Source organism: Myotis lucifugus, unplaced genomic scaffold (genome assembly GCF_000147115.1).
Source record: "Myotis lucifugus unplaced genomic scaffold, Myoluc2.0 scaffold_40, whole genome shotgun sequence".
Taxonomy (NCBI): Eukaryota; Metazoa; Chordata; class Mammalia; order Chiroptera; family Vespertilionidae; genus Myotis; species Myotis lucifugus.
Window position 1 is genome coordinate 6,687,984 of NW_005871088.1, and position 9,156 is coordinate 6,697,139.

The 9,156-nt window shown below is 45.9% G+C and overlaps 1 pseudogene; it reads right to left on the reverse strand.

The window, feature by feature from the left end:
- Positions 1-1,116: 1,116 nt before the first annotated feature.
- LOC102439735 lies at positions 1,117-3,103 on the reverse strand (annotated as a pseudogene).
- Positions 3,104-9,156: the final 6,053 nt, after the last annotated feature.

A 9,156-nucleotide genomic window follows, 5' to 3' on the forward strand; every position in this document is an offset into this window, starting at 1 on the left:
GCATGAAATTCGTGCATGGGGGCTGTCCCTCAGCCGGCCTGTACCCTCTCTAATCTGGGACCCCTTGGGGGATGTCCAACTGCGGTTTAGGCCCGATCCCTGTGGGACAACCCCCTTGCAATCTGGGACCGCTGGCTCCTAACCGCTCACCTGCCTGCCTGCTTGATCGCCCCTAACCACTCTGCCTGCTGGCCTGCTTGCCCCCAACTGCATCCCCCTGCCAGCCTGTTCACCCCCAACTGCCCCCCCTGCTGGTCTGATCGCCCCCAACTGCCACCCTCTGCTGGCCTGCTCGCCCCAAACTGCTCCCCCCACCAGCCTGATCACCCCCAACTGCCCTCCTCTCCTGGCCTGATCGCCCCTAACCACCTCTGCTGTGGCCCCGCCACCATGGCTTTGTCCGGAAGGACGTCCAGAAGGTCTCACAGTCTAATTAGCATATTACCCTTTTATTAGTATAGATAGGATATGACATACCACCATAACTATAACATATCTACCAGTATTACTTTATGAGAATACATACTTCATGCGATAGGAAGGCATCTAATACATTACATTGTACATGTTGTAAGTAATAGGAAATACTGTATTTGTAGCAATAATATACACTCTGTGACTTCCCTTCCTGATTTGGGAATGGTTCCCCAGTTCTTTGAACATTTCCTGGCCCCTGATGTATTTTTTTTTGTCATTCAGTGTAACTTTATTTACTGTTTTATTGCACATGATTTGAGGTCTTCAATTTCTAACCACCAAAGATTCAAAGGACGATTTTTTTCATGAAGTTTAACATTAACATTAGTGAATTCATGTATTGATGTGTTTTTTATTGTAAACTTCTGAATTATTCACATTGCCATAGATCCTGAACTCATAAGTGTGGACTATGCACAGGCTGGCAGCAAGCCAGGAAGCCACTCTGCAAGCAAACAGATACTCTGCATAAGGAGAAAAGTCATAGCACAACAATTAATGTCCAACCTGAGTCACCTCAGAATGTTACATATATTGACTTCTTAATTCATATAGTACCGGGAACTCAACTGCTTGGTTGGTGATGGGGTTGACCTGGTTTTGGGGGTTTATTCCTGAAATAGTTAAGAAAAGAGGGGCTCAATCTTTCTTCTTGGTTGCTTGCTCCTCCCCAGCACCTTCATCTTTCTTCTCGTCCTCAGCTTCTTGGGCATCTTCTCCTTCACCTTCACCTCCTTCTTCCTCCTTTGCATCCTCAGATTCTTCCTTGGCACCTTCTTCCTCCTCCTCTCCTTCCTCCTCCTCAGCCTCTTCCTTCTCTTCCTCTTCAGCTTCTCCTTCAGAGGGGGGTTCATCCTTAGCTTCCTCGGCTTTTGCAGCCTCAGTGGTCTCCTCCACCTCGATCTGCTCCTCCTGGACGTGGCTGGTGTATGGAGAAGGGAAGGAGCGAGTGGACATCAAGTAGGAGCTGGTCTGTAAACCTCTGTAGGCAGATCGACCAAAGACCTGGGAACTCTGGAGGTAGCCGCTGGCTATGCTGCCCATGCTGGTGAAACTGAAGCAGGTCTCCTCACCTTCCAAGAGTTTCCTGTAAGCTGCAATGTCAATGTCCAAAGCCATCTTCACATTGAGGAGGTCCTGCTATTCTTTTAAATACCATGCCATTTCACTCTTTGTAGTTCTCAACTCATTTTCTAATTTGTTGATTGTGTCCTGCATAGCACTAATGTCGGCATTCTGCTTATCCTTCAGCTCTTGCAGCTGCTTTTCTAGCGCTTCGTTCATGCCCCGTCATGCTTCCATCTCCAGGGTCTTGGCCTTGAGTAGGCGGCAGCTCTCGGACACCTCGTCCTTGGCTGCGCGCACCACTTCGGTGTTCTTGGCAACACTCTCGGTCAGCACGGTGAAGGGCTCTTGAACCATTCTTGGGCATTCTGCATGTTCTTAGCAGCCAGCTTCTCGTACTGGAAACGGATGTCCTTGAGTGTGGTGGAGAGGTCAGGCTTGGAGTCACATCCATCTCTATGGAGATCTGAGCGTACTGGATCTGCGCCTGCAGCTCGGCGATCTCCTCTTCCTGCACCTTCTTCAGAAAGGCGATTTTGCCACATGATCTCACTCATTCATGGATAATAAAGACCATTACAAACTTTTGAACAATAATAGATACAGAGGCAGAGCTGCCTCAAACTGATTGTCAAACTGCAGTGGGAAGGCCAGGGAGGGTTGGGGGGCAGGAGGGAGGGGGGTAGGAGATCAACCGAAGGACTTGTGTGCATGCATATAAGCATAACTAATGGACATAAGACACTGGGGGGCAAGGGAGGGCAGGGGATTGTCAAGGGCGGGGGGGGAAAAAAAGGACACATATGTAGTACCCTTTGTAATACTTTTAGCAAAAAAAATAAATAAATAAAAATTAATATATAAAAAAAAAGAAAGGCGATTTTGTCCATCAGGCTGTCGATGCACTTTTCGAGGTCAGCACCAGCGAGAGCCACCTCGTCAGCACCTTTGCGTGCCTCCAGCAGCCGGCCCTCAGCGTCCTGGTGGTTCAGCACCTCTTCCTCGTAGCACACCTGCAGGTTTCTCTCAGCCCCTCCTGAGCCCTGGTGCCTCCTAACAGGATCCCGAGGCTGCACCCCAATCCCGCTGACCTCTCCTCGCCGGGTCGTGATGCAGGCATCTCATTTTCATTAAAATGTTCAACCTGCATGGGCTCCACTGGTGTTTGCAGGCAGCCTGGGGGCAGACAGTGATCCTGGAGGTGCTTGCTGCCCTCACCCCGAGATCAGCCACGATGGTCTTGGGTGAGACAGCCCTTCCGGGCCCCGTGGCTGCGACTTGGACTCGCTTCCTTAACCAGGGACCTGGAGCTGGGTGGGCGGCAGCAGCGCTTCCTCCCCAGCCCATGCTGGAGCGGGTCCCTGAGGTTTCAGAACAGAACTCCAAGGGCCTCCCCGGGCAGCAGTGGCCCACCAACTCTCCCTCAAACCCACCAAGGCTTGCTTCTCACACTTGCTTCTCACACTTGCTGAAAACCTTCTCAGTCCACTTGCCATAGTAATCAGTTTGGGCTGAAAGGACTGGGGACTCCCGTGTACCTGAGGGAACTGGGCAGCACCATCTTTGTGTTGGAGTGATGGTTAATTTGCATATTACCCTTTTATTAGATAGGATATATACATTTTTAATTCTCACCCACGTATATTTTTCCATTGTTTTTTAGAGAGAATGGAAGAGAGAGGGAAAGACAGAGAGAAAGATCAATGTGAGAGAAACACATCAATTGGTCGCCTCCTGCAGGAGCACCGACCAGGGTCCAGGAGGGGAGGAGCCTAAAACCCAGGTAGGTGCCCTTGAATTGGAATCAAATCCAGGACCCTTCAGTCCACAAGCTGATGCTCTATCCACTGAGCCAAACCGGCCAAGGCAAGAAATATATATTTTGTCATTGTTCCTGTTTCCTGGCACAGAACTCCTAAAAACTCATGTAATTTCCTGAGTGATAGGTGTGATAAGAGCTTGCTTGTTTTGTTTGGCCTTAGTACTGGTTCTATACACAAGAGCTTCTAAGATCATTGGAAACTCAGATGTGAAAATAATGTCATTTTGTATGCTAAATGAGATGACTGGTGGCTTAGGGCCACTAGATATGGTTTCCAGAAAGACCAAGACACAATTAGAAAGCTGGAACTTTCATCCCCACCACACAACCTCCAGGTATGGGTGAAGGGCTAGAGATTGTGTTTTTAACCAAAGGCCAATGATTTAAGCAATCATGTCCACATAATGGAACTTCCATAAAAAAAATAATAACAGGATTCATAGAGCTTCAAGGTTGGTGAACACAATGAGATGCTGGGATTGTGGTGCACCCAGAGAGGACATGGATGTTATGCATGCTTTCTTCCTATACCTTATACATCGCTTCCAATCTTGACTATTCCTGAGTTATGTCCTTTGTAATAAACGGATTATCATAAATAAACCATTTTTCATAAGCTCTTTAAGCCATTGTAGCAAATTATTGAACCTGAGGATGTGGTTATGGTAATAGCTAGTCCATAAAAAGTACAGGAGGCCTGAGACTTTTAACTGGTGTCTGAGGTGGGGGGTGATCTTGTGGGACTGAGCCCTTTATCTGTGGAGTCTGATTCTATCTTCAGGTAGTTATTGTCAGAGTTGAATTAAATTCTGAGATAGTCAATTGGTGTCCAGAGAGTCTGTGTGTGTGTGGCAGGGGAACCTCACACATTTGCTATCAGAAGTGTTTGTGGGTAGATAAACAGACCAGGGTATCCATTTAGTAAATGGCTATTGATTTATAAAAAATTTGGTTTCTAAGCTATTGCAGGTCCTAATAGATGTGATCCTTTCAGGTGGTTCTCAAAAGACAACTAAATTTGTACATTTAAGTGTTCTTTTATATAAAAATTATTTGAGGGAAGTGAATTATTTGTCTCAGTTTATCCTATATAATAAAAATGTAGTATGCAAATTGTCCCCTCTACTGGGAGTTCATCTGGGAGTTTGACCAGTGGGTGGGGCCAGCCTGGGGAAGGGAGGGAGTACCGGGCCAGCAACCAATAGCCACTAGGGACCCTACCAGTGCATGAATTCCATGCACTGGGTCTCTAGTATTACTATATTATGCCTTGATGGATAAATCAAGACTCAGCTAAGAGTTATGCATGTTTCCACTGAATCAGAAAATTTCATTTTTTTTTTGCCAGTACAGGCAGTCCTCGGGTTACACTGGACTCGATGTACATCGTTTTGTGGTTACGTTGCCATCTCCCATTTATAGTATTTATTTTAAAAAGTTCCATCATTTCGACTTATGTACATATGTGCTTTATGTTTTTCATTATTTATTTACCACAAGTAAAGATCAGGAATTGTTATCTTTCTTTTAATTTTTTTTTTTACTGTTTCAATTCATTACTGCTGTGTATGTGCTCCATGTGAGTGACGTACGTGCTTATGTAGGTGAGTTCTGACTTACGGCGAAAATTGCATTATGTTGTACCATAGAAACAGATCTCCGTTATATTATACTATAATATAAAATTCAAAGGTATTTTAATATTTAAAATATTACAATGGGGAATTTAGAAAAAATGAGTGGCCATCAGGATGTTGTATGGGCATGTCCATTTTTTCAATTCTATTCCTATACCCTTCTTATTTTAATTAGTAATGGAACCAGATATTAAAATATATTAGATCATCAGTTGGGTTTGCCTTTTCATTTGTAATTGCAGGCATATCTGTTGAGAAATCTTGGGTGTGACAGTGCAATCAAGGTTTAGAATAGCATAGCCAAATGCAATTTGTATCAGTGCTCAGAGAAAATTGATTGTGATATTATTTATATCATTTTTATCTGCATTCACTTCTCAATCCATGCATATAAAAATGTTACTTTGTAATTCATGGACTATAGACACCATAGATTATATGAAATTGGTTATACATTTAAGATTTTAGAATCTTAGGAAGGAAAAACATGTTCCACATAGTGATTCATCTTAAATAAAAAATATCCATATAAAGAGAATTGATGTCCTTTTGTGCTTCCACTGTGCAGGAGTCAGCTTCTTCTATCCTATACTACATTAGCATGAAGTGCTTGCTGTATCATCACTTGCAGCATTAGTCATTGGAGGGACTAAGCTATAACTGAATTCCACATTTGTATTTGTGAACCAGCCTTTCACCTTCCTATTTCCACATTTTCAAGTGTGGCCAAGGGAGTCACAGAATGAATTATTTGTATACAAGTTTATGTGTATATGCTTTTAATTCTCTTGGGAATATATCTAGGAGTAGAATTTCTGGATCATATGGTACGTCTATATTTAACATTTTGAGGAACTGCCAAATTTTTTTCCAAAACATCATTATACTTTTTAAAATATATTTTATTGTGTTTTTTTTTTACAGAGAGGAAGGGAGAGGGATAGAGAGTTAGAAACATCGATGAGAGAAACATCTATCAGCTGCCTCCTGCACACTCCCTACTGGGGATGTGCCCACAACCAAGGCACATGCCCTTGACCGGAATTGAACCTGGGATCCTTCAGTATACAGACCGACACTCTATCCACTGAGCCAAACCGGTTAGGGCACCATTGTACTTTTGACAGCAGTATATGAGGGTTCTGATTTCTCCACATCCTCACCTATCCTTGTTATTGCACATATTTTTTATTATATTCATCCTAGTGATTATGAAGTGGTATATCATTATGGTTTCAGCTCGCATCTTCCTGAGGACTAAGTGAACACTTTTTAATGAATAATTAGAAAGCAAGAAGGAGAAAAGACTCCTGGATAGCTGTAGGAAATGAGGCTCTGCAGGGAAAAGTATATGAGTAGTGCTAGGGCATGACTCTTTGGAAGGGGCACAGAAATGCTTGACCCAAACATGGAAGTATTACTATTGCAAAGATAGATGGTAAGCTTTGTTTTGTTTCACAACAATTACAATTGGGATAAGAGATTCTAGGTGAATTTTCTAAAATAATATCATCTGAAAATAAATTGATAGAGAAGAAACTGGTCAAAAAGAAAAATTATTTGAGAAAACAGATCATTTGAAATGATTGATTGATTAAAAATAAGAAGTTCCAGTCAGTGATATGGCACTACAGACTAATGGCTCTGAAGTCCTCATATTACTTCCACAGGGGTCAGATAATATTTTTTAATGTAAAGGATAAGATAAGCTCAAAGATTGGCTCAAGGTTTAACAATCCGTGAATAAATTATAAAGCTTTTTGACCATTTACTATTTCTATCCCTATGTACATCTATTAGATTGGATACATTCCCTTTTTTTTCCTGCTTGACACTGACAATTTATTTTCATTTCTCTGTACTTAACTTTGAAAAAATGCTCTTGGGAAAAGGGATGAGTTTTGCCAGAATTTTAAAGGAGCCATTAATTATAGCATATGTGAATTCTATAAGTCTTTGTTGTACTTTTCTCGCAGTTCTGAACTAGGACTAAGATGTAGCTAGTCTCCCACAGCTTTGTGTGCCCACTTTGTTCTCTTAAATTAATCAGACAAGTCTCTTCTCCTTACCTGTAGATGAGCAAGTGAAAAAGAAGAGTGAAGTGGTGAAAATAGGCCAAGAGTTTCACTCTACTGGAAGCCAAGGGAATGGAAAATTAGTTATTCTGCTTACACATGCTTTTATCATTATCCATCTATTAACAAGTGTAGTTGGTTCTAACTCCAATATATATATTGGATTTGATGACTTACTTTTATCCCATAGTTGTCACTATAATATAAGCCACTGAACTCCTGCCTGGAATAGTAAAATTGTTTCCAAACTGGCAGAGTTTCCATGTAGTTATGTACTTTGAACCCATGAATTACTCCATGGGTTCTATGGTACGCATTGGTGTTGCGCAATGCACAACCTGGACAAATATAGGTTGTAACTTCCACATAACTAGTGTTTATTATGTGCTGCTTCAGGTTAAAATTAGCTGCTGAGGATACAGTGATGAGCAAAGCAATACCTGCTATCATGGAGCTTGCATTCCAGTGGAGAAAGAAACAAATATATATATCAACTAGAGGCCCAGTACACAAAAATTTGTGCACTCAGGAGGGTCCCTCGGCCCGGCCTGTGCCCTCTTGCAGTCTGGGACCCCTCGGGGAATGACCACCTGCTGGCTTAGGCCCGCCTCCCAGGGGATTGGGCCTAAGCTAGCAGTCAGACATCCCTTTGGCAGCCCGGGAGCCCTCAGGGGATGTCCACTTGCCAGCGGGGAGCAGGCTTAAGCTGCAGTCGGACATCCTTAGCGCTGCTGAGGAGGTGAGAGAGGCTCCCACCACTACCGCTGTACTGGCAGTCATCAGCCTGGCTTGTGGCTGAGCAGAGCTCCCCTTGTGGGAGCGCACTGACCATCAGGGGGCAGCTCCTGCATTGAGCGTCTGCCTCCTGGTGGTCAGTGTGTGTCATAGAGACCAGTGATTCCCAGTGGCTCTGCTCTTAGGGTCAATTTGCATATTACCCTTTTATTATATAGGATAGAGGCCTGGTGCACGGGTGGGGGCCGGCTGGTTTGCCCTGAAGGGTGTCCCAGTTCAGGGTGGGGGTCCTGCTGGGGTGCCTGGCCAGCCTGGGTGAGGGGCTGAGGGCCATTTTCAGACTGGCCACACCCCCTTCAGGGTGGGGGTCCCCGCTGGGGTGCCTGGATAGCTTGGGTGAGGGGCTGAGGGCCATTTTCAGGCTGGCCACACTCCCTTCAGGGAGGGGGTTCCTGCTGGGGTGCCTGGCCAGCCTGGGTGAGTGGCTGATGGCTGTTTGCAGGCTGGCCAAGCCCCCCAGCGGGGACCCTTATACCATGAGGGTGTGGCCAGCCTGGGTGAGGGGCTGATGGTTGTTTGCAGGCTGGCTACAGCCCCTTCAGGGAGGGGTCACCCCTGGGGTGCCTGGCCAGCCTGGGTGAGGGGCTGAGCGCCATTTTCAGGCTGGCCACACCCCCTTCATTGTGGGGGGTCCTGCTGGGGTGCCTGGACAGTCTGGGTGAGGGGCTGTTTGCAGGCTGGCCAAGGCCCCCAGTGGGGATCCTCACCCCATGAGGGTGTGGCCAGCCTGGATGTGGGACTGATGGCTGTTTGCAGGCTGGCCACAGCCCCTTCAGTGTGGGGGTCCCCACTGGGGTGCCTGGCCATCCTGAGTGAGGGTCTGAGGGCCGTTTTCAGGCTGGCCACAGCCCCTTCAGGGTGGGGAGTCCTGCTGGGTTGCCTGGCCACTCTGGGTGAGGGGCTGAGGGCCGTTTTCAGGCTGGCTAAGCCCCCCAGCATGGACCCTCACCCCATGAGGGTGTGGCCATCTTGGGTGAGGGGCTGATGGCTGTTTGCAGGTGGGCCACAGCCCCCAGCCACCCAAACTCCCAGTGGAGTCTGGCTGGAAGCAGGTATCTGGGATTTATTTAGCTTCTATAATTGAAACTTTGTTGCCTTTTGCGGAGGCCACAGCCGACCAGGGCATGCGGGAAGCTTCACTTCCTCCATCACCAGTGCAACCAAGCCTCCTGCTTGCTCCAGCTTTGTGGGTGCCGGCCGCCATCTTGGTTGGGTTAATTTGCATACAGTTGCTCTGATTGGCTGGTGGGTGTGGCTTGGGCGTAGCAAAGGTACGGTCAATTAG